Source organism: Panthera tigris, chromosome C1 (genome assembly GCF_018350195.1).
Source record: "Panthera tigris isolate Pti1 chromosome C1, P.tigris_Pti1_mat1.1, whole genome shotgun sequence".
NCBI classification, from domain to species: domain Eukaryota; kingdom Metazoa; phylum Chordata; class Mammalia; order Carnivora; family Felidae; genus Panthera; species Panthera tigris.
The window spans coordinates 83,604,974-83,631,093 of NC_056667.1; the positions used below are offsets into that span (position 1 = coordinate 83,604,974).

A 26,120-nucleotide genomic window follows, 5' to 3' on the forward strand; every position below is an offset into this window, starting at 1 on the left:
GTGGCAGGTGTCTCTCATTGACTGCTGATGATAATTAAAAAAGAATATAAAAGCATTTAATGCAGCCACTTTGGAAAAGAGTTCAGCAGTTTCTTAAAAAGTCGCACATAACCCTATGACCTAGCCACTCCATGACTAGATATTTACTCAAGAGAACTAAAAGTCCGCGTCCATAAAAATACTTGTCCAGGGCTGTTCAGAGAAGCTTTATGGTTAATTGTCAAAATCTCTGAAGAAATCAAATACCCAAAAACAGATGAATGGATAAGCAAACGGTTAGATTTTACACATGTAGACAATGTTATTATTCTATGCAAAAGTTATATAAGGGAATACTGTTCACCAATAAAAATGAATGAACTAGTGATATTCTACAGTATGAGTTAATCTTCTAATAATTTTGCTGAATGAATGAAGCAAGTAAAAATAGAGTATGTACTCAATATGATTCTATTTCTGTCAAATTCTAGGATACAAACCAATCCCTAGTGACAGATTAATCTGTATTCTGTAGTGACAGACTAATTCAGGTAGAGAGTGTGTGGGCGGAATCAGGAGAGGCCAGAGACAGGATTTTTAAAAGGTACAAGGAAACCTGTGTGGGTGATGGAAATGTTCATTACCCTGATTGTATTAATATTTGTATGGGTGTGTACATATGTCAAAACTCATCAAATTATGCATGTTAAACATGCAGTGTTTGTTGTGTGTTAATTTTACATCAATAAAGCTGTTTAGAAAAATGAGTACACTTAGGAATGCATACCTTTCTCTCTCTCGCCACCCTTGTTAACACTCTAGCTTGGAGTGTGCTGCCTTAAAAGACGAAGGACAGTTTCACAGTGGCAAAATTAAAATTGACATTACTGTTATTTTATTCCATGATACAAATTTTTGACTAAATATCTCTGCATATAAATATTTTAATCACTTTGGAAACCTCTTTAATGGAATGTTTCTTACGGGACTGCTGTTTTGCCAATAACTAGATATGTTGTTCCTCCTCATCTCAGCCCTGGAAACCAATAGAAGAAAAACCTTCTCTGTGGTGACTCACCTACTGACATATCATTGTGCAACTAACTCTTCAGCGTAGAAGTCATTCAGTCCATGCTCTTACCAAAGAAATTATTCTTCAATTTGGGAAGTTTAAAACTTTTCATGGAAAAAATATTTTTCTCATGAAAAAAGCAATCCATATTTCTTATAGAAAAATTTAGAAAATGCAAAAAAAAGAATGTTTTATGTATACTATATAGTTATAATTGCTATTAATATTTGGCATAATTTACCTGCACTTTTTAATGAAAAATCTTATTTACTTGTCAGAATACAATGTAAAATCATGTATCTTGTTTTTTCCACTTGATATTACAGAAGACATTTTTGTACTAAACTCTGATTTTTATGGCTGTCATAAATTCAATCATTTAGACCTACCATAGTTTATCACCCATCTGTTGTTAGACATTTACATAGTTTTAAATGGCTTACTATTATAAATAATATTGAAGCATTCACCTTTTGCATAAAACTAGTTTCTTGGGGAAGTTTCTCTAGAATGAAATTACACTTGAGCCTTGAACAACACAGGGGTTAGGCATGCCAGCCCTGCACAGTCAAAAATCCACACATAACTTTTGATTCCCCCAAAACTTAACTTGTTTGTGTTATGTGTGTTCTGCCTGAGGGCTTCTTGCATACTTTGGGTTTGTGTGTTTTCCCAGTGTCCTCCACAGCAGTCAGTTTAACTTCAACCAGACATTCATGTGCTAAATAATAACCAACTCTTGGTATGGCTGGAATAGAAATGACTGTATGTCTACCTTGCTGCTCTTAATGATGGTTTCTGAGATGAAACCAAATTTAAAATTTGAGGTTGTTAATGTTAGTATGCAAAGAAAGCCTCCCTTCCTCTCTCTCTCTCTCTCTGTCTCTCTCTCTCTCTCTCTCTCTCTCTCTCTCTCTCTCTGTCTCTGTCTCTCTGTGTGTGTACATATGTATGTGTATATATGTGTACATATATATGAGAATATCATAAAATAATAATGGTGTCAGTAGCTTTTATGTTTAAAATGTGCATAGAAATTTTCTTCCACAAAGTTCAGATCTTATAAAAAAAAAACTTAATGGGAAAATATGCTATTGGAAATATTTGAGAAATCAGTAGTGTTGATGGGTAGGGAAGTAGGAAGCACTTAGCAAAAGATCAAAGTGAGAGTAGCCAGAGGCAAATTAAAATCTTGGCTGAACAAACACATTATGGATAATAAAGTTATATTGATGTCAATGAAAAGGCAAATAAAACTTACATTGAGCACTCTTTGGTTCACTACTGTGAAATGTTTTAAAATGATTAAAAGATGGATTATTCACTCTGAATGGGATAACACTGTGGACATGATGGAGCTAAGGAAAAAATCCTGGAACTTGTTCTGTACTAGAGTAAAGGCTCAGAATTATCTAGGTGGAGAGACCTAAGACCACCTAATATTCAGTGTCCAGAATGCAGCTGGAAGCTACATACTAAGGGGCCATTAATACTATTAGTAATTTTTTTTTAATTTGAGTATATTGACACAATGTTACGTTAGTTTCAGGTATACAACACAGTGATTCGATAAATCTGTTATGCTCTACTCACCTAAAGTGTAACTACCATCACTCACCATGAAACAATAACTTAACACTGTTAAGTATTTTCCCTATGCTGTACCTTTAATCCTTGTGACTTATTCATTCCATAACTGGAAACCTCTATCTCCCACTCCCCTTCACCCATTTTGACTATCCCCTACCCCTCTTCCCTCTGGCAACCATCGGTTTATTTTCTGGATTTATGGGTCTGATTTTGTTTTCTGTTTCTTCATTTGCTTTGTTTTTCAGATTTCATATATAAATGAAATCATATGGAATTTGTCTTTTCTCTGACTTATTTCACTTAGCATAATATCCATTAGGTCCATCTGTATTGTCTCAAATAGTAAAATCGCACTTTTTTATGTCTGAGTAATATCCCATTGTGTGTGTGTATATGCCACATCTTTCTTATCCATTCACCTGTCAGTGGACACTTGGGCTGTTTCCATATCTTGGCTATTGTAAATAATGCTGCAATTAACATTGCGGTACATATATCTTTTCAAATTAGTGTTTTCATTTTCTTTGGGTAAATACCCAGTAGCGAAATTAATGGATCATAAGGTATTTCTATTTTTAATTTTTTGAGGAAACTGCATACTGTTTTCCATAGTGGCTGCACCAGTTTGCATTCCCACCAACAGTGCACGAGGATCCCTTTTTTCCCACATCCTTGCTAATACTTGTTATTTTTTGTCTTTTTGATCCTAGCCATTCTGACTGGTGTGAGGTGGTATCTCATTGTAGTTTTTTAAAGCAGCTGAGAAAAAGGACAGAAAGGATTAGCAAATAGAAGAGTTATGCTGCCACTTACTGTCCTGAGTGCCCTAGCAGGCATTTTCAATCAATGGCGGCTTTCTTTCCCGTTAAGCCTCAACATGAGCTTGGAATCCTTCTTGAACACCATGTATGTTCAGTACCAACAGATGGGCTTCAAAGATCTTAAACATGACTTCCAAATCTAAGATATATGGATAGTTCAGTTTTTTTCATTACCTGCTTATTTTATAGAATTGTGGTGAAGAGTGCATAAAATAGTTCATGTTAAAGTATGTTGTTAATAAAATGGTGGCAATTATTAAATGCAAAAATAACAGCTAAGTTAATTATTTGCCTATGTTTATGAAAATGTGGCTAACTGAATAACAGGTTAAATTCCTTTACCTACAGCCTAGTAGTCCTTACTGTATGCAGATTTGTTAGTCACAATAGACTCTATTGTATATATGTCTCCCATTAGATTTTCTGCTTCCTGGGGACAGGACATGTGTATTTTATCCTTGTATTTCTGGCACTTGATGTAATATTAGGAATTATTATTATTATTATTATTAGGATACAGAATATATCCAATACTTGTTGAAACAAATTAGAATACAAATCGGGATAACTGTCTGTTTCTTAAACTTCACTTTTATCACAATTTCAATTAAGGCTAGTAGTTCAGAACTTTACCTTCCATCTACATTAGGTATTTCCCAGTCACTGTGAATATGCATTTCATATAGTTTAGTCTGGATGTTTGTTTGTTTGTTTCTGTCCAATTCTGTAGTGATGTTTGTAAATCAACACATAAGATATTCATCTAAATTATGTAATAATGTCCCTGCATTTCACTGGAGATGGCTCCTGAAAGGAAACTATTAATCCAACCACAAATATGTTTGTGTTTTGGATTCAAGAACCTAAAATAGTGATAGAGTCTTTGATTTTATCTCTGTGTTCATTCTTGCTACCAACTGCCAACTTGTTTTGAGATTCCAAAGGAAAATCTTTTCATATGTGCCTTCTTGAGCATCGTACACTCTATTTCTTAAGAATTTAGGATTCAACTTGCTCTGCTCTGAGGGTGGGGTGTTTTAGTTTATAGAAATATTGAGACAGCAATGCATCAGCAAATTTGTATTGGGAGGAGAAATGAATATTTCAAAGCTTATATTCATACTGCCTTGGGAGGAATTTGTAATCTGGATCCCACAGCTGTTGCTAAGTGAACCAGTGGGGTGGTTTTCCTCTGGCTAAGCCAGTAGGGTGTTCCCAATGCCTGTCTCTACCACAACATGCTCTCTGCATTTTTATTACTTTCTGTAACCTTAATGACTGCATTTGGAAATGCATGATTTTTTAAAAATCCCCTTATAAATTATGTATGTCTCTATTGACTTGAAAACATGCTCATTCATAGGTTCTGCATTCGGGAGAAAACAAAAAGCATTTGTATGGAGCTAGATTCCTAAAATATTTGTCAGGAGAGGGAGCTAAATGGAAAAGCTAATTTATCTGAATATTCTAAGAGAGGGTTTGGGGAATGATTTCATAAAATCTGGTGTGTGTGTGTGTGTGTGTGTGTGTGTGTACGTGCACGTGCGCTCCTGAGTGTTGGGACAGGATCCATCTTTTTTACCTACCTCTCCCTTGGTAGCATTGTGGTGATTCAAAAATTGAATCTAAATCTCAGGGCTGTAAGGCTCTGGGATAATGTAAGGCTGTCAGCCAGAAGAGAGAAGGGCATCATATTTTCAGGGAAAGAATTTTCTAAAAGTAGACAAACAGGGAGGGGCAGGCAGTTGGTATCAAATTTTTATACCACTATGTACCTCAGAGCAAAACAGTGCTTTGCACATAGTAGCTTCTCAGCAAATTTTGTCAGTCTGATATTATATTCTCTATTTTTACATGGAGGAATTCTTTGGGTCTGTTTAATCATTATACTTTTGGATAAAAAACACATAAACATATATTAGCAATATATGATTCACATAATATTAGTATACCAGCCTCTGAAAACACTTGCTGCTTGTTTTCATAGAATTTGCTTTAATGAAAAAAAAATTGTTCCCAAGATTTCCCCCGATATTAATGTTCTTATTTTAAGAGATTCTCACTTCACTCTGAGAGGAGGCATTGAGTCCTTTGAGCCACACTGTTCTCATCCTTGAACTACTTGATCCCTAAAGTTGATTTCTTGTTTTTAAAATGCATATTACATTATATGTCTGTGTGAATAATGGCACAAGAATGAACTCATGGTGAAAAATTACTTGTGATTTGGAAAGGTTGGTTTTTACAGCCTTTAAGTGCACAATACAGAGTTGATGTACATAATGAGTCATTTTTTTCCCATTCAACAGCAATATGTTTCTTTCCCTGAGCTTTGAATGGGTCTTATGAAGAGGATTTTCAAGTGGCTCCTGGGAGAGCAAGGCAGCGATTACTGACTTTACAAAAGCTACTGTGGATATATGTTGCCGTATCACCAACATTTCTGGTGATTTAAATTCAGCACTAAATTGGCTCTGATAATGTTAACCAACAAATTGGATGCAATTCCAGTAGCACATATTCTGACATCTTATCTAGGGGAATCTCAGCTGTTCTTCTGCAGAAATAAGTTTGGAGCAGAGCTGCAACGCAACCTTAATTACAGGGCAGATGGACCAGCTACAAATGGATGTTCTGCCGCTAGATGTTCTGTTCCAGAGAAGGATGCAATCAGTTCAAGCTGTTTTTGACTGATGCTTCAGATTGTGGTCTTGTAAACAGGTCTGAAAATAGCCACTTTTTAAAGACTGAAAATTCCTGTAATTAGGACATGCCTTAAAAATTAACCCTAAAAAGAATACGGGTTGGAGGATGGAGTAGCTTTTAGTTTTGAATTACTAGCTGGATGGCTGTAGCACTCTGTTCTTAAAAGAGGAAGAAGCAGGTCATTAGAGGAGATGCTTGTAAAGCTGTGTGTCAGAAATGAAAGGAAAATGGAGTTTCCTTGGTGCTAGAGAACTGTGTAATTAGCTGGGATAACAAGCATGGATATTTATTGTTGTGGAATGCAAGGAAGAAACTGAAAAACAAAACTCCTGGTGTCTCTGCTCCACATCTGCCGAACTAATTTGGGGGTAATTTTATCATTTTAATCTGCGTGATGCTCTTCCCAAGTTGCTAAAGTACCCTGGTGTTTACCAGATGTCAGACATTTAATGAGGCCTCAGAGGCTCAGGATGGGTTTGACTGCAGGTGTTTAATGCCTACCGGGCCTTTAGACATAGCCACAAGCTGGTGTTTCCTGGTATGCCTTGATTCTCAGTACTTAAACCCTTCAGAAAATGTTAGTGGCCACTCTAGCCACTAGGAGGAGCTGGAGGCTACTCCATCCACTCAGCTCTGCTTCACCCAAGACTGGTTCAGATGGAAGGGCAGAACCCTTCAAGTACGAGGGTATCAAGGACACGGAATTAGAGCTCTCACTCTAAAGAGATGTTTGAAGTAGTATAAAATGATTAAGAATGTATGATTCCCAGAGTCTAGGATTTAAGTCCTGGCAACATACTGATTTTCTGTAAACCCGTTTCCTCAACTTCAATGTAAGGATAATGTTAGTATTTCTCCTTTAGATTTGTTGTAAGTAAAACACAAAATAATCCAGATAAAGCATGTAGCCTAATGTCTGGTACAGTGTTAAGATTGCTCCATAAATGGTTTTTATGATGTGATTCATTGAGTGTTCAGTTAATCTTGGGAATCCTCTTCTATGGAGCTTGGCCTCCAACTTAGTGACTTAGGCCACCTAGGCTATAGTCATTGGTTCCCCTTCTCAAAGTAGTTTAGCTCTGTTGCTTGAAGCACTTGGTCTAGAGTCATGCAGACCTGGGCTATGACACTTAGTGACTCGGTGACCTTAGGAAGTTTAGTTAACCTTTTTAAACCTCAGTTTTAATAATTATTTTTTTCCACCGTTACTGGAATATAATTGACATATAACATTGTATAAGTTTAAAGTGTAAAACATGATGATTTGCTATGCAAATATATTACAAAATGATCACAGTAGGGTTTGTTAACCCTTTGCTCACCTCACATAATTCCTCTTTTGAATCATGAGAACATTTAAGATATACTCTGTTAGCAACTTTCAAATATGTAATATAATATTGCTAATATAGTCATCATGCTGTACATAAATCCCCAGAACTTACTCATCTTATACCTTGAAGTTTGTACCCTTTGACCATCTCCCCCATTTGCAGAGCCCCCAGCCCCTGAGAAACACCATTCTATTCTCTGTTTCTATGATTCAGGCTTTTCAGATTCCACATATAAGTGATCATACGGTTTTTATGTTTCTCTAATTTCTCACACAACATAATATTCTCAAGGTCCATTCATAGTCACACAAATGGCGGGATTTTCTTCTTTCTCATGACAGAATAATATTCTAATATTCCGTGGAATATTATTCATGTATATGTATAATGGAATATTATGTATATGTATAATAGAATATTATACATAATATATAAAGGAATATTATAAATATACATATCATGGCATCCTTTTTCTATCTATTTATTCATTGATGGACACTCAGGTGGTTTCCATACCTTGGCTGTTGTGAATAGTGCTGGAATAACCACAGTTTTATGATTTTTATCCCTGTTAAACTTACTTTGTTTTTGTTTCCCTAATTTCATTGAATTGTCTATCTGTATTTTCTTATAGCTCATTAAGCTTCCTTAAATTTTTTTGAATGTTTATTTATTTTTGAGAGAGAGAGAGAGAGAGAGAGAGAGAGAGAGAGCGCGAGCATGTGTGGGGGAGGGGCAGAGAGAGAGGGAGACACAGAATCCAAAGCAGGCTCCAGGCTTGAGCTGTCAGCACAGAGCCTGACACAGGGCTTGAACTCACCAACTGTGAAATCATGACCTGAGCTGAGGTTGGACTCCCAACCCGCTGGGCCACCCATGTGCCCCTCATTAAGCTTCCTTAGAACAACTGCTTTGAATTATTTATCAGGTAAATTGCACATCTCCATGTCTTTGGGGTTGGTTACTGGGAAATTATTGTGATACTATACTAGTGTCATGTTTCCTTGATTTTTCACATTCCTTGAAGTCTTGCATTGCTGTCCTTGCATTTGAAGTAGCTGTCACCTCCTCCAGTCTTTACTGATTAGCTTCAGGAGAAAAATATCTTTTTCAGCCTTGCTAGGGATTCTGAGGCTTTCTCAAACCTTCTATGGATATACCTGCTCCACACTTTTTGTTCCCTCTTGAATGCCTTCTCTAGATCCTGCAAAGCACCAGGCTGAATGCTGACAGCCTCCCTCTTGGTTTCCCAAGGTTGGTGCTAAATGCTCAGGTTTGTGTTGTCTCCCAGGCCCACTGAATCAGTAGCTTTCTGAGCATGCCTACTAGCTGTCTGAAGCATCTTGCTCTTGCTACGATTGGGAGCGTGCACAAGGAGCCTGCCATGGGGTTGGTGTGTGTGTGTGTGTGTGTGTGTGTGTGTGTGTGTGTGTGTGTGTGTGTGTAGGTGAGGCACTTGGGGTTCTGGAGGTGTCGTGTAGGCCAGTTGGGAGGATCTGAAGGTGACCCAGTGGCTTGTGGGCAGACCTCCCCATGGAGTCTGTAATGTGATTAGAAGGCTCTGCATCCCTTTGATTCTTTCATTCCAAACCCTGGCTGCCACTCTCCCTGTCCCTCCCTGCCCCTTACCCTAGCCCTATCATGTAGCTCATGACTTGTACTCTGAATGAGGAACAAGGCAAATGGGCCTCTTTGGCAGCATTCTGCACAGCTGAGAAAGCCAGGTGTTTCCTCACATCCTCTCACTATTCTTCCGAGGAGAAATCATGGGCCTGAGAAGCACTGTCTTGGTCTTAAACTGTATGGCCTTGGGGGAGGGGTGACCTGGGAGAGTCCAACAATTCCCTCTGACTCCAATGTGTCCAATCTCAGGTTATGTTCCTCTAGTGGTGTGCTGGAACTTCTCTGCTGGACTTTCACAAAGGCTCTTTCATCTGTGAGTAGCTGTCTAGAACAGTGTTTTCCAGAGGCTCCCAGACCATGGCCAAAAGGTCCTGGAGGTGGTTCCAGGCCACTTGAGGGTCCACAGCTGGGACCAAAGTCTGGAGGGTGTGAAGAAGCTTCCAGGACCCTTGGTGCATGGTGCTGGATCCCACAGATCCTCAAAGGGACTTTTGTCCATAGACAGATGCCAAATTGTTGCTGTTGAGAAGGGATATCATGAAGGACATCTTATGTGGCCATCTAGCTGATATCATTCTCATGACCTTTAAATGAGTAAAATAATACCTTAATCACATAGTTGTTACTAGGATTACAGATGAAACAATTCATGGGTGCTTAGCATAGTCTCTGGTACATGGTAAGAACTAAATACATGCTTAGTGGTATTATTAGTCCTTAGTCCTCATGTATATTTACTTTTTAAAATTTCTATCCTTTTTTATTATGTTTTATTTTCATTGTTGTTTGTTAAACAAATTTCAGAAATCACTGGTCATAGGAGATTTTTTTTATTGGACAAGAGGATCTTCCTATTTCCCCTGAACTCATACTCCACCTACTTACAGCTTTGATTCTGATGGTAAATCTACCTCACTCATTTTAAAATTCTGGACTTTTGGCTCAAAATGTATGGTCATCATTCTCTTAGTCTTAGATGTCTCATTCTCCTAAGAATGTATGGATTTGAAGACCAGCTAGAGGTGATATTCTGAGAAAGAGATTCTTTTGGCATGAATTTCCTCATCCTTAAAATGGGTATAAAAATATATAACTCATGGTACTGTATTTTAAAATAAGCTTACAGATAAAACACAGTGCTTGGCACATGGTGGGGTCTCAACAAATGAGCCAGACTGCTGGGGAAGGTGGGAGGGTAGAGGAAGAAAGAGGAGATCAGACAATCCAATGTAGCTTGGCTCTAGGATCTAGGACTTACCTTATCAGAAGATGGATTGTAAATGTTCACATACATATGTGAACTTTCTCCCTTCCTTTAGCATCAACCCTTTGTCCATTCTTATTTCTCCTTTTCTATGCCACTAGACCCAACTCCAAACCAACCAGGCAGTAAATATGTGGATGTAAGTTGGTGCCCTTGTATTGGTAACTGGTGCTTTGGTGTTTTGCCTCCTGATGGAGAAGAAACAACAATGGCTAAATTCATTGCTTAGATTCTGGAGAAAATCAAGCATGAGGGTATTGCCAAGCTAAGAAGGTAATCTATGGACACTTTATGGATCAAAGGGCAAGGGCTGATGGGCAGGGCCAAACGAAAAGATGCCTGAGGCATCAACATGGAAGTGACTCTAAAACAACTACAGTGAATTGAATACAAAGTGTCATTTAATTCAAGTTTCTGCACACAACTCTGTTTGTAGTTGGCTTCTTTCTCGTAGTTTAGCTGCTGCCAAATTGAACCTCATCTTGGAGTAAAACTAAAACAAAACAAAACACTCCTTGCCACCACTGATGGATTTCTGTTGAGATTTTTTTCAACAGGTGACAACATTCTGAGAACAGCCAATTGACAGCTGCCTAAAGTCAGCAGTTAGAGCTGAAATTGAAAAATGCATGAGATAGTGCATTTAGTGAGAACTAGTCATTTTCCCCCTAAACTTTAAACTGTTTAATATGCCTACTGAGGTGTTTTCTGACTTAGAAAATTCCAAAAGAAACTAAAAAATGAGAAAGAACTAATGAGAAGGTGAAATTTTTTTTTTGCTGACATAAAGGACAAAAAAAGAGAAAACTGTCAATGATATTCTGAACAGGACTTTGTAATGTATCTTTATAAGTTACCTCTATATCTGTGTATGTAAACTGTGAGTGAGGAAAACTACAGAAGAAAAGAAGATTCCAAATTAAGTTGGAATATTACATTGCACTCAGGGTATGTGATTGAATTGTCTTAACTATAATGACAGAGGCATAAAGAGACATTTTTCCTTTCTTTTTTTTTTTAATTTTTTAATGTTTACTTATTTTCAAAATAGAGAGAGAGAGAGAGAGAGAGAGAGAAAGATAGAGAGAGAGAGAATGGGTGGGGGAGGAGCAGAGAGAGAAGGAGACAGAGAATCTGAAGCAGGCTCCAGGCTCTGAGCTGTCAGCACAGAGCCCAACATGGGACTCGAACTCACAAACCACAAGATCATGATCTGAGCTGAAGTCGGACGCTTAACTAACTGAGCCACCCAGGCACTTTTCCCTTTTAATAAATTACTCTTGGGCAGATATTTTTTGAAATATTGTTTTAAATGTACATGAAATTATTAGTCCAACTCATCCATATGTCTAGGTGTGACTTTTCAGGGAGTTCATGATATCCTCTCATGGGGTTGTATAAACTGTCTCTGCTTTTATTCTTAAGTTTGATAATAAATAAACTATATTAGGTGTCTAATAACATAGATGATGTTAATAGTCCATCTTGGATAAAAGGAAATTGGAACTTAAATGAAAATATTAGCAAAATTGCACTCCACAAAGTTCATTTTGCATATGTCCCTTTCCATAAATGTGGATTCATCATGTCTAACAAATTCTGTAAATTTGGTGAAAATCCTTGTGTCTTTTTTTTTGACGGATGTAATCACAGACAGAAATTTTATTTTATTTGCTTTAAGTAACCAATTGAACAAATGTGTTCTGAGTTACAGACACTGTACTTTTGTGGATTCATGGAGTGACGGGTGTGAAGAATAAAATTCAATCAGTGAAAATAATTGCAGTTGGAAGGAGATGACATTTGACTTACAACGTGGAAGATAAGAAGACCAAACATGAGGCTCTAGAGAAGAAGAAACAGCAGATGCAAAGTCTTGAAGGTGGGAGTGAACTTGCTCTCTGGTTCCATTGAAAAAGAAAAAGAAGGGTACATGAGTGGCCCATTAGTTAAGCGTCCAACTCTTCATTTCACCTCAGGTCATGATCTCATGGTCATGATCTCATGGTTGTGAGATCGAGCCCCATGTTGGGCTCTGTGCTGAGCGTGGAGTCTTATTCCAACCCACCCCACCCTTGCAAAAAAGCAATTTTCTTTAGGAATTATTTCCCACAAGCCTGGATTCAGAGTATGGAATCCTCTTGTATGGCTCCCCAAACACTAAATCAATGAATCCTTTTAAAGTGGTTATGGCTGGCAATGCCCTGGGCACCTAGCAGAAGTAAACATAAATTTTCTCTGAACAGAGAGGCCTCGAAGTCCTGTCACAGTTAAGTTCCCCTAAACACAAAAGGAAACAAGCCACCATCAGTGACAGACAGCAGAAACTATAGTCTACAGAATCAAAGGCCCAAACACAGCAAGTGCTAGGATGATCAGAATCAGAATTTGAAATTAACATGTTTAACATGTTTAGAAAAATGAGAGAGAGTATTTAATGTTTCTCTTTACCAATAGACATGTATATATTCAACACCTTTTTGTGTGCCAGGCAGTTTCCTAAGGAAGATCTTAAATTTCATAATATCTCTATTCGTGTTCATTAATTGTTCCAAGTACGTGGCTGTAGCTCTGGATGTGTCTCTGTATCCCTCCTTCTCCTATATACTTCTTCTGGGTTGCATTTAAGGCTAGTTTACCTTATTTTTCTAAATGCATGTACTCTACCGTTTGGTTGTGTGTTGTGGAGTGTGTTGCAGGCTCCCTTCCAAGGGCACACCTGTCTTCTACTCTGCTTGTGACCTAAAATGACAAAAGTGTGCCTGTTTTCTACTCTGCTTGTAACCTAAAATAAAAAAATGCAGTGGGCTTGCGCATTGTGCAGATTTGAGAAACGATGATCAATTCAATGGCCAATGCACATAATAAACACAGAATTTATGAATGAGAATTATAAAGGGTTTGAATTATTTGGAGAGGTTAGTGAAAGGTGAAGGGCTCTAACACACACACACACACACACACACACACACACACACACACACAGAGAGAAAAAAGAGGGAGAAAGAACATTGCTACATTAACATTTAAATTTAGCTCTTTCAGGTTACTATAACTGATTATACTCAATCTATCCTAGAAATGACTAAAAATGTAGGCATGATCTGGTGGCATTGATTACAATAAAATAAAAGTGTTTTAAATATGGATGAAAGAGGTTGATCAGATATAAGAATCTTAATTTTTTTGAGAAATATAATGGCCTCATTTTTTGGATATTCTTAAAAAAGAAATTATGGGATTCCTATATTTTTGAAACTGTAAAACTTCCTCTGCTGGCTAAGTAAAACTCTGCTTAACAAAAGAGAGAAGCATATGAATGACCTATTAAACGTGGCTTTCAAAATTCTGGTTTTATATTATCATCTCACTTAAGCGATCCCTTCCTAAATTCTCTGGCTCTAATCTGGATTAAAATAAATTGTGCGCTTGTATATATATATATATATATATATATATATATGTGTGTGTGTGTGTGTGTGTGTGTGTGTGCGCTTATATTTACATATATTCACATACATGTTTTTGAAGAGAGCACCATTGAAAGCATATGCACTCTTCCCTTCTTGATAGGACCAGCTAATTATAATAGAAATAATAACAATAACAATAGAAATCCACCACTCCAGTTTTAAAAAAAAGGTGATGGAAGAGCATGAAACTTTAATCATATTAATAACAAAAATATTTAATAACAGTTTTAGTAGTGTTTTATCTTCTAACAAGCCCTATTTCCCTTTGAGTCTCACAACTGTGTTTAACAGATAGTTTTCATCCTGCCCTAATTAGAAATTGTTTGGTAGCAAGAGACCTGACTTACTCAAGTAGGTTAAGTAAAGGGAGATTTATTACAAGGGGAAAGGAAATCTAACAAAACTGAGAGGCAGGATGAATGGTGAGGTCTTATAATGTACTGAAATGGCAACAGGAAAGCCCTTGGTAACCCAAGCATCTCTCCACTGCTTTGCATGACTTTTCTTTTTCTTTTTTTTTTAATATGAAATTTATTGTCAAATTGGTTTCCATACAACACCCAGTGCTCATCCCAACAGGTGCCCTCCTCAATGCCCATCACCCACTTTCCCCTCCCTCCCACCCCCATCAACCCTCAGTTTATTCTCAGTTTTTAAGAGTCTCTTATGGTTTGAGTCCCTCCTTCTCTAACTTTTTTCCCCCTTCCACTCCCCCATGGTCTCCTATTAAGTTTCTCAATCAATGTGATACATCATATTAATAAAAGAAAATATAAGAACCATATGATCCTGTCAATCGATGCAGAAAAAGCATTTGACAAAATTCAGCATCCTTTCTTAATAAAAACCCTCAAGAAAGTTGGGATAGAAGGAACGTACTTAAACATCAGAAAAGCAATTTATGAAAAGCCCACAACTAATATCATCCTCAATGGGGAAAAACTGAGAGCTTTCCCCCGAGGTCAGGAACACAACAGGGATGTCCACTCTCACCGCTGTTGTTTAACATAGTGTTGGAAGTTCTCGCATCAGCAATCAGACAACAAAAGGAAATCAAAGGCATCAAAATTGGTAAAGATGAAGTCACGCTTTCACTTTTTGCAGATGACATGATATTATACGTGGAAAACCCGATAGACTCCATCAAAAGTCTGCTAGAACTGATACATGAATTCAGCAAAGTCGCAGGATACAAAATTAATGTATAGAAATCAGTTGTGTTCTTATACACTAATAATGAAGCAACAGAAGGACAAATAAAGAAACTGATCCCATTCACAATTGCACCAAGAATCATAGAATACCTAGGAATAAACCTAACCAAAGATGTAAAAGATCTGTATGCTGAAAACTATAGAAAGCTTATGAAGGAAATTGAAGATACAAATAAATGGAAAAACATTCCGTGCTCACAGATTGGAAGAATGAATATTGTTAAAATGTCAATGCTACCCAAAGCAATCTACACATTCAATGCAATCCCAATCAGAATTGCGCCAGCATTCTTCTCGAAGCATGGCTTTTCTATCTCCCGCCCTCCAGGTCCCCTCTCTCTCCCACTTTGTCTCTCTCCTGAATTTTACTTCTGACGGTTCTAGTGAATTACTAGTCTTGTACTCCAATTTAAAATCCATAGGCATAAATGGGATGGATGGGAGTGAGGAACAGAGAAAGTGAAATGTCCTGTAAGGATGAAATGGAACAAGAGGTGGAGCCATGAGTTCAATAGTTCTGTAAGAGTAACTCACAGGAGAGGGGGGTGACTTAAGGGGCTGGACACCCAGCCCCAAGTGAGTCAAAATATATTCCCTTTACAAATGAGGAAATAAGTCTCTGTTTTCTTTACTACCCAGCATCTGACTGAAATCCGAAAGCCCTCAGTGTGACAATTTGAAATGAAAGCGATAGTAATCATTTAAATACATTTGGCAAAACTGATCAATGTGCTGAGGACTACTTCGATACTCTCTGAAATATTAGATTTTTTCAAAAGGTATTTTCCTCATTTTTTTGTGCATCTGTTTTCTTATTCTCTAAACACATAAATTAGGACACAGACAAATTCTTTACCACTGAGAAGAAAATTCCACACCAGACTGAAGGTTGGAAAATACAGGGACTGACATTGAAGGCCTTTGCAGTCTCCTGAACATAAACTTCGTCTTAGAAGGGCTTTTGTGAATTAGGAGACATTCTTTTCTGGTGGTGTATAATAAACTGGGACTTTTTGTTTTCTTATACATAATGCCCAGAAAAGCATATTTACTCAGAAAATATAGCATGCTTTGTAATCCATTCTAAAGGCATTCAAACACAGATTTATTTCTTTGCATTCTTTGAAAATTGAAGGGTAATTTTTGTTGCTTAGATAACAGAAAACAGGTTTCTGCAAATAACCTGCAATTTGTCAACTTGAATGACAAAAGGTGAGTCTTATCCTTGTATGATGACCCCAAGCCTTCCGACAGGTCCTTGTCCAGCTAACTTGTCAGTTTTCAACAGTGGAGCTCTTGGAGCAAAGTGGACAGGGAGTAGATGATGCAGGCTCTTCCTTGCTTTCCCAATCTGTCCATTAAGCAGACAATCCTAGGCCATGCCCAAGAGTGAGAGGGGACCAGGATTCCCATTTGTTGTCTCAGTCTCTAATATGTCTCAGCGCCTCCCCCAGAGTAGCTGCTTAATTATTATTTTAATGAATTAATTTTTCACCTTGAGATTTCATATGAAATCAGACATTTAATTGGAAATTCCCATCACTGGAAAGTATTCAAATTAGGTGCAGTAGTCCAGGTTTGAAAATAATCTGTAAGATGAACTGGAAACTAACCCAGAATGAACACAATTCTGAGTGACCCAGAAATCATCCAATATTCACCATGACCATTTCTCTGGGATGTTCTGGAAACTAATAAATTATTCCATACTCCATCAAGCCTGAAATAATTCTAAGCCAATACTGCTTATATTTGGCCAGAATATAGGATATAGAGTATGGAATAAAATAGTTTCAACTCTGCCTCTGTGTTCTTATTCCCCTTTCTCTTCATTTCTGTTCCTTCATAAGATATTTAATAATGCTGACTGTGTTGTAGGCCAGGGAAACATGGCCACCTTCAAAAATCTTTCAGTCTGAAAAAGACAAGGGGAATTAATAAACAGTAATGAAATATTACAAATGTGCTAAGAGCATGTAGTGAGCACTGTGGTTGTAAAAAAGTAACCATTGTCCTCTTGAGATTTGGGGATTGGCATCATGATGTTTTTTCATAGAGTTTAAATATGAATGATAATTCCTTATGTATTTCTTAAAGTTTATATTGTTTCATTTTGGAAGATAAAGAAAAGAAAATCAGGTATTAACCTGTAAATGGGAACTTTCTAAAAAAATATTTTTAAGGTTATCTCCTTTTGAAAGAATAGTACATGTTATACTCACTTCCAGCGAGCCATTCTGCTGAAGAAGGTTACCAAGCAGACTATGAGGTACCAGGGTATTCCCAGACACAGAGAAGGGAGTCAGTATGTTGTGCGTGGTGAATGTAGCTGTCCACTATGGAGCTCAAGGTGGGGGCATAGTTGATGCTAGAGATATATCTCTCATTTTTTGATATGAAAGTTCATGGTTTTCTTTTGTCAAATATCCTTATTGCATATCTGATTCTGGATTTGAATTTGGAAAGTTTCTGAAGATAATTTAATGGTCATTTTCTAAGTATCTATATAAAAGTTTAATAAGGGCAGATAGTGCAAAGAGGAAAGAGTAGGATCACAAAATGGTAAAGAAAAAAATCAGGTATATATTTACTAGATCTAGGTGCTGTTATCTAAATCCTAAAATTTCTCATGGGGTTTCAGACCATATGGATTTAATTATTTTCTTTTTCTAGCAGATGTTCAAAGACAATTTTCACTTGCCAGAGACTACGAAATGTCCAACCAAAAGGATACTGGAGTGGTAAATCTGACAGGCTTTTGGTAATGAATGTATTAAAATAACAAATACAATTTACATACTTAGATGCCTATTTTTATTGCAAAATCCTTTGGAGAAAATACTTAAACCACTATTTAAGGTCTCTAACATCATAAATGCCTACTAATTGGCCTGTATCTACCCTTGCCTATCATTTCAACTCAGCCTGTTGTATAAACACTACATTTTCTAAATCCATTTCATGAAGTCTAAAAATTGAATAATGTTCAAATGAAAAGATGGAAAGGGAAGACAGAAAGCCTTCTAGAATGGGTTTCCCAAACACTTTTTTTACATTCTAGTGGTTATTTTTTTCACCTTTAGAGATCCAGTAACTCAATAACATAACCATAGTTCATTGATCATAATAAATATTAACTCATATTAACCAAATTTAAGTAAACCAGCTGCCTATTTCACTAATGAAGCCTGAGGGATTTTCATTTCCAGCAACTAGGATATCCTTCTTCTACCCAAGTCAATTCCTCCCCAGTGACAGAGTCTGAGGTTGTTGAATTGGCATTTAGGATGTTTTTCAGTAGACATAGAACCAGAGAAAGAGAAATACAATGTCTTGTGGATGGTTTTCCTGAACCAGGGTGATGCCCTACAAACTTTCCTTGGTTCATAGCACATTCCACTTCTCCAGTGAGTAAGAACTGTTTTTCTCAGATTTTTTACCTGTTTTCTTTAGAAAGTGCTGAAAATATACTGCCAAAATCCCTTTCTGTTTTCCATTTTCTTATGGCCCATGATGATATTTCCACCTCTGTTACTACATTCTTTCTTTAGGAAGAGTTTTATCACCCATACTTAGAAGACACCTAGCATCACTTCCACAGTTGAGACAATTACAAAGGTCTGCCCTTGTTCCCTGGGAGGGAACATAGATGTCACCACTCAATGGGAGGAGCATCAGGATGGCACTGTAAGAAGACCACGTGGGATAAGAAAGAGATACTGATGATAACCATCTTTGCAAAATGCAGTCTGCCACAGTCTACCATCTGGCCATAACAATTCACATAGTTTTCACATGCAAATTACATCACCTCTGGATTTCCAAAATTTCCAAAGTTTCATCCCATGACAGCATCTGCTCAGGTCCAGTATTATATCATTTAAATTGGGTTTAGTCTCCTCATGTACAGCAACTCGCTACAGTTTGAACTAAAGAGTTATGAATTAAAAGGGACGCATTATGTCCTCAAGCTCCCTCTCCCCCAAACGTACAATTGTGGTATAAGAATAAGATTAATTGTACAAAAGTGGGGATATGAAAAGCACACAGTATCCACTGGCTCCCAGCACTTCTGAAATCCAGCAAGAAACATTTTGCCAGTTCTTTTATTAGGGTTCAGTCTTACCCTATAGGGGTTCTCAAGATCTCCTAGTCCTGTTCCCTAAGTTCTTTCTTTTTCACAAATCTTCTTCACTTATTCTTGCCTATAAAATGATGTTGGTACAGAGTTTCTTTTCATTTTGTACTGTCTTTGCCCTCTTGAATCTATGATGGCAACGGTTGTGCCAAAACAATTCTTTTTAAAATCTTGTGACTTTTCTATAATTCTTGAGGTTGCATCTAGTACACAAAAGCCACAAGTACAAGTGTCTTTAAGGCTGGTTCTTTTATACCTTGGGCTGCCTAAAAAGAAACTAAATGACCAAACACTTAATTTATATTCTTACAAGCCCCATTTTTTGGTGAAATCTACAAGACATTCTCTTAAGGTAGTTAAAGTGACCTTGTTTGTCTGAACTTTTTTTATTATTTAAATCCAAGTTAGTTAACATATAGTGTAGTATTGGTTTCAGGAGTAGAATTTAGTGATTCATCACTTACATATAACACCCAGTGCTCATCCCAACAAGTGCCCTCCTTAATGCCCATCACCCATTGATCCCATCCCCCACCCACCTCCACTCCAGCAACCTTCAGTTTGTTCTCTGTATTTAAGGCTCTTATGGTTTGCCTCCTTCTCTGTTTTTATCTTATTCTTCCTTCCTTTCCCCTCTATTCATCTGTTTTTGTCTTTTAAATTCCACATATGAGTGAAATCAGATGATATTTGTCTTCACCAAACTGACTTATTTCGCTTAGCATAATATACTCTAGTTTTATCCACATTGTTGCAAATGGCAAGATTTCATTCTTTATGATCGCCAAGTAGTATTCTATTACACACACACACAGACACACACACACACACCCCACATCTTCTTTATCTATTTATCAGTCAGTGGACATTTGGGTTCTTTCCATAGTTTGGCTATTGTTGATAGTGCTGCTATAAACATTGGGGTGCATGTGCCCCTTCAAATCAGCATTTTTGTATTCTTTGGATAAACAGCTAGTAGTACAATTATTGGACCATGGGGTAACTTTTTTTTTTTTTTTTTAATATAAGACTTTATATTAGAACTTTCTGAAGGCAACAGAAAAGCTTATAGTCCCATCCAGGATTGGATCTTTGCTGTGATACTTAATTTGAGAATCATTTGCCATCTGGAGAGACTGGGAATGAGAAATAATTTTATTTTTGAGCCCAGCAAGTCCTGAATCTTAGATATTTAACAGGTTTTTTTCTTTAGCTCAACTTGTTCTTTTTATATTTTATCAAAGACTAGGAGAAGAAGCCAGGTGGTAATTTTAATATTTTGCCTGGAAATCCCCTTAGCTACAGCATTATGCTCATAGGGTACATTTTCTATTTTTTCACATTATAGTGGGCAGTAGTGTTGCTAAGCTTTCTGCCTCTACATAACAAGGAACCCATTTCTGTAGTTTCTAATAACATTTCATTCTTATTCATTCATAACATTTTTATTTTCTTTTAAGCCCTCACCAATAATGTTTGTGCTTTGAGGTCCTTTATGTACCTGTTAACGCTCTCCTCAAGTCCCTTTAAGATCTCACTAAGTCTTATCAAGCTCCTTCCAGCTCCTATGCCCTGCCTCAGCCCCAAGCCAATACCACATACTTTAAGGTTTTGTTATGGCAGCACCCATTTCCAGGTATCAAGTTAGATATCAGCTACTTATTGCTGCATAACAAATTACTCCAAATCATAGTAGCTTAAAATAGCAACAATCATTTATGTTATTCACAACTCTACTAGGGTGGGGCTTTGTGGGGATAGCTTATCTTTGCTCTATGCAACATTGAACAGGACAGGTTGATTGTGGCCTGAGGGATCCATTTTCATGAAGATTTATTTACTCAGTCAAGGCTATTGACCCAGAGGTGGCAGCCAGGGGCCTTAATTCCTCTTCATGTAGGTCTTTCTGGGTTTTTCTGTAGGTCTTTCTCCTCTTCATGTGTGTTTCTGGGACTTCCTCACAGCATGGTGGCTGGGTTCCAAGGCTGAGCATTCCAAGGAAGCAAGGTGGAAATGCATGGCATTCTTATGACCTAGCCTCAGAAGTCACGTAACATTGCTTGAGGAACATCAGCGTCATATTGTTGGAAGAGTATGTCGAATGGGAGATGCTGTTACAGCTATTCTTGGAACAAACAGCCTACTACAACTAGTATTGTTGAAAAAAAATCTTCCTGTTTATGGGCCCTTTATAAGTTATTTATTGCCTTTTAAGACATCTTCATATTTGACTTCTTCTTGATTTGTATATGTGCTTTGTATATTGAGAGTATTAGCCTATTATCTACCATATCCACTGCCAATGTTTTTTTTCCCCTAGAATATTCCTTTTGTGTGGATTTTCAGTGGGCCACACTGAGGTAGCCATCCCCAGCACATGTGCAAGAAGTGTGCGGTGGCTGAGGTACATGGGCAGACTCAAGTCCTCTGGGCTTTCATTGTCACACATAGGAGAGTAAATAATAAAAGAGATCAAAGAATATATCAAGCAAAAATAAGGACATTATATTTGCCCCGCCAAGGGTGTGGGGAATAATACTGTTCTGGTGAAGCATTTAAAGGGAAGAACTTCTAGGAGTAAGTAATTCTTACATGCAAACATTGGAAAGTGCCTGGCATATAATAAGTGCTTGTTTAAATGCTTGATGAACTAGTTTTCATTAGTGATAGTCTAAGTTTGGGTTCTCCCAAAAGCAGTCTCTGAGAGGATGTGGGCCTAATAGCTTATTTGGGAAGGGATTCCAACAAGCAGAGTGAGATAGTTTGAAAGTGGGACACAGAAGGGAAGATGGTGCTACAGTGAGGTTACCAATGTGGACAAGTGGATCTCACTTTATCTGGTGTTCTTTAAAGGGCTCTAAAAAACACATCTCAGAATATTCCCACCAAGAGACGAGGAGGCCGGGGTATCGGGCCATGAAGTCAAGCCCCCCCAGGGATGAGTGTTACTTCTGATGGCATTAACCCTCTGGCTCTTCCAGCCTTCCCTGAATGCAGGGGCTTGAGACAAGAAGCCATTGGCATGTATAGGACCTGCACACCTCTGTGGTGGGTGAAGGTACAGAGGCAAGGATCTGGTGGCATCCACTACAGTGACATATTGGATAAAGAGAAAAGAAAAGAAAAACTAGAAAGATGGAATAGCATAACATAAATGGAGCAAGAAAAAAAGGAAATCCATTTGTGGAGGAAAAATTAATTCTTTGACAACTCCCAAGAATTCTGGAAAGCCAGCTACACTTATTATAACTTTGGGGGTCAAAGAATATAATTTAGAACTTCATATTTCATATTTAATTATTTGAATTGAATGTGTGAAGTGGCGTATTTCTGAGTTAGAAGTAACAGACTTTGGCTAAGAGTTATCTACTTAAAAGCTGCCTTTTTGAATGAAAGAGACAAGGTACTGGAAAAGAGAGTGCTAGTTTAGTCCAGAAAACGAGATGTGAGAGTTCTGACCAAATTAAAAAATAGAAATTCACCCTCCTTCCTTCACGCTCTTCCTCTCCCCTTGCTTCCTTTCTTAAAATGTACAACTTAAAGAAAATGCATGGTAAAATATACATGACCAAACACAGATTTAGCCTTCAGTACCTTTGTCTTTACCTTTTATGTCACCCTGGAACTTCGTAAGGTAATGACATGCTTGTGATTAATTGTTGCTTATCATTTCATATCTATTTGGCCCTTACAAACTGTATACTCTTTATATTAGCTACAAGCTGTCACAGTCTGATTACCATTCAGTACTGATCTCCCAGTGAATGATAACAGAATTAACTTAACAAACATACAGAGTAAAATGAAATGTCAACTTTTATTACATACTTTTCTTCCATCTGCCAGAGTGATTTTAAATGCCAGTTTTAAAAAGTAGAGAGACAACCAGCCGGCCTTTCAGTGGGGTTTGCATATGGCTGCCTATGGCGTATGGCATTTGGGTGTTCTCCTGCATGCCGGCTTGGAGCACTGCTGAGCCCTGACCTGGTGGTGGCATTGGGCTGCACATGGCAGTAATCCCCTGTCCATCTGTGTCCTTTCTCTGCCTGGGATAAGCTGTTATGGTTGAACAGCTCTGTTTGGTCCTTTTTTCTGAAAATGTCTTCAATTTTGAATCTTGGCTGTTGCATTGGCAAGAGTTCTACTTTCCTCTTTCAAGAGAGATGCTACATCTTCTCTTTCTTTCCAGTCTGCTATCCTAGTTGATTGTGATCCAACAATATGCATCACTATGTTTGGGGTTTTGGTGGTAATTGTCTGATAAAAATATGGCAGCTTATGAGATAGACTGTGGGTGATATGAAGAGTCTAATTATTAAGGTCCCTGGCTAAGTCAAACAGCCTAACTGGGATATTAGCAACCCACCCAGAATAAATGAAGTACTTCAGTTACATTCTACTATAGCGTTGTGTACGTCTCCTTCATATTGCTCATCAATACTTATTTTTTTATTCCCACATCTTATTTTTTTTAATTTTTTAAATGTTTTTATTTATTTTTGAGACAGAGAGAGACAGAGCATGAGCAGGGGAGGGGCAAGAGAGAGGGAGACACAGAATCCGAAGCAGGCTCCAGGCTCTGAGCTGTCAGCACAGAGCCCAACGCGAGGCTTGAACTCACGGACTGTGAGATCATGACCTGAGCTGAAGTCAGATGCTTAACTGACTGAGCCACCCAGGCGCCCCCAACTTATTTATTTTCTATAGTCCCATTAGTATGCAAGTTCTGAGGCACCTGGGTGGCTCAGTCGGTTGAGTGTCCAGCTTTGGCTCAGGTCATGATCTCACGGTTCATGGGTTCGGGCCCCACGTCAGGCTCTGTGCTGACAGCTCAGAGCCTGGAGCCTGCTTCGGATTCTGTGTCTCCCTCTCTCTCTGACCCTCCCCTGCTTGCACTGTCTCTCTTTTGATGGTAAATAAACACTTAAAAAATTTTTTTAAAAGAATGCAAGTTCTAAGAACAGGAACTGTATTATTTCTATGCAAATATAATTTCAGCTTACCTGGTACATAGTAGGTGCTCAATAGATACATTTTGAATAAATGAGTGACTGTCATCTTGCTGCTTACTGAATCTATCCATTTTAAAGTGCATTGAGTTAAGAATCAGTAAAATGGGTAAAAACTGAACTTACTTCCTAACAAGATGCTCCGTGGAAGGGGCAGTTGCAAATTTACCTCAAGGAAGTTCTTCCCTTGTCACTGTAGCATGTAGCGAGTGAAAAATGAACAGATCAGAAGCACCAAACTATCTAATTTCCTGTTTCTGGCAGATAGCACCCAAGTTAATCTGAGTTTTAGTCTGGGAGGTACAAGGTCACATTGCTTTAAGGTCCCATGTTTATGACTGGAAATTCCAACATAATGGATAAGAGACTCCAGAAAGTAGTGAGGCTGGTATGAATGGAAATGCAGAAAAGGCAAGATGCCAGTATGAGAAGCTGTGAGCACTGGTGAAGGGGTGATCGGAGGGATAATCTGGGTGCTGAGGTAGCTTCCAAGCTCATCAAATGAAGTGATAAGATGAGAGGTAAATTTCCAGGTGGCAGCAGGTCCCAGACAGGTGTGTATGTGTGTGTATATATATATATATTCTTGCTGCCATTAAAGAGTAATAACACAGGACTTCCCAGGCAGCCTTGCTGGGGATCATTCCTCTTCTTAAAAACTATTGCTCCTTCCACAGTGATATGGCTCTCTGTTGGAGTGTTGGTCCAGTCATCTGTGAAATGCTTCAGTCCCTTCTGCAAGGTTGCCATGGTGTCCAAACACCAACATTGCTTGTTTTTTAACAGAGTCAAATTCATCTTTGTATAGCTCTGGTTATTACGAAATGGTCTGTCTTTTAAAAATATTTGTTTCTCTGTGTTTTATCTTCAGTTTTAATTCTCTTCCTCAGGGATTTGTTACTTTTTCACGTGACTAGCTTCTCAGAATTCTTGAAGGTAGTCATTATTCCCTGTATTAGAGTAATTAACTCTAGTGACCATATCAGAGGAACCCTGAAATCTCAGTGGCTTATCACAGTAAAGCCTTACTTCTTTCTCATTTGGGTCAGAATGCCTTTCTGAATTTCGTGAACTATGCTTTCTGGAATATGTGGTCCTCATGATCACTTTGATGGAGGGAAAAAGAGATGGGAACAACAAATCATCTGTTGTTAATTGCCTCGTACTTGGAAGTGACACACACGTCGTCACTTGATCCAGTGGCCAGAATTAGTCATGTGACCATAACCTAACTGCAGGAGACCCTGGGAAATTTAGAAGAGTGCATGGAAACTTGGTCAACTCTAATTGTGTTGTCCGCTATGTGCTACTCCCACAGTATTTTTTTCAACTACTTGAATTTCCCCGAAACTGTGACCCTTTTCTCTCCTTTTCTAACCTTTCAGTTATCTCTTATAGGATGGAATTTGCAGTACCCTCACCTCCCAAAACCTTGAATGGCAGCCATATAGTTCATTAACTGTGCTACGTTTCCTGTACAGTCGTTTTCTCCTATCAGCTGTTACAAGGAGGCACCTGCAAAGCTTAGAGACTAGTGGGCAGGTAAATTGAAAATTAAAATAGGATATTAGAAGTGTACTGTTCATGCCAGTTATAGCCACACAGAGAAGGAATCCTTCTAAATGAAAAGGTACCTGATCCAAGGTCTGAGAAATTATTCAGAGTCAACCTGGTTGGAGGAGAACTGAGGGTAGATGTGTCAGGGCAGAGAGAACGGCATGAGAGAAGCCAATGGCCCAAGTACAACAGTAAGCATGGTGCATTCAGAGACTCAGGAACTCATTTCTACCAGAGGCTGGGATGTGAATGGGCACTGAATAGGGATTAGCTGAGAGGTAGGCAATGCCCAGATCATTCAGAGCCCTATAAAATATATTCATGGTTTTGACTTTATTAT

General features: G+C 38.0%; 1 protein-coding gene across 3 annotated transcripts in view; it reads left to right on the forward strand.

The window, feature by feature from the left end:
- Positions 1 to 26,120, forward strand: part of SNX7 (sorting nexin 7) — a 183,917-nt gene that overhangs the window by 135,255 nt on the left and 22,542 nt on the right. For 2 of the 3 annotated variants that reach the window (XR_006221730.1, XR_006221729.1), the window contains exon 10: positions 12,104 to 12,271. The gene's annotated coding sequence lies outside the window, so the exon portion shown is untranslated. Of the gene's footprint in view, positions 1 to 12,103; positions 12,340 to 26,120 lie in introns of those variants that run through there. The other variant, XM_042997974.1, reaches the window with a different exon arrangement.